The sequence below is a fragment of the Poecilia latipinna genome, unplaced genomic scaffold (assembly GCF_001443285.1).
Source record: "Poecilia latipinna isolate Pla-1442-1.1 unplaced genomic scaffold, P_latipinna-1.0 Scaffold1025, whole genome shotgun sequence".
In the NCBI taxonomy this organism is placed as follows: Eukaryota; Metazoa; Chordata; class Actinopteri; order Cyprinodontiformes; family Poeciliidae; genus Poecilia; species Poecilia latipinna.
Genome location: NW_015113641.1, coordinates 117,544 through 118,224, shown reverse-complemented (window position 1 = coordinate 118,224; position 681 = coordinate 117,544).

Below are 681 nucleotides of genomic sequence, written 5' to 3'. Positions count from 1 at the left end.
GGTGAATAAGACAGTCATGACACTTTCACTAACATGACATAACACCTGTCATGAACATGAATAATCCTTCATGAATATTTATGACTGTTGTCATAAAGCGTCATTCGGTAAATTATGACACTTTTAATACAAAGTTGACATTATTCAAAATGTCTTTGTTATGACAACTTGACATTAACCAAGAAATCATTACTGATATAAATTTGTTATAAAAGTATTACTGATTGCACTTTAAAAATTAGGTAACTTTATGTTATTAAAGGTAAAGTTTAAACAGTAATGATTTACTCCTAACTCATCTTCAAGAAAATAAAACCTGTTATTGTTATAAATGTGTCAGTTGCTCGTTTGTTGTCCAATTTATTATTTTGGCTAAAAAAACAACAAAAAAGCAAGAAAGGTTTTTTTATGTTTTCATTTTTGTTTCAAACTAAAAATCAAACTTCCTGAATGTACACAGACTGTTGCCTTTGTAAAGTCAAACATTTTAATTTTTCATGGGTTTGCAACAAATAACATAAAAACTGAACTAAAACACGTCTGACTAGCAAACCACGAAACGCAGCAGCTGAACTCCAGAGGACTGAACACGGAGCCCTGCTGAACTCCAGAGGTCTGAACACGGAGCCCTGCTGAACTCCAGAGGTCTGAACACGGAGCCCTGCTGAACTCCAGAGGTCT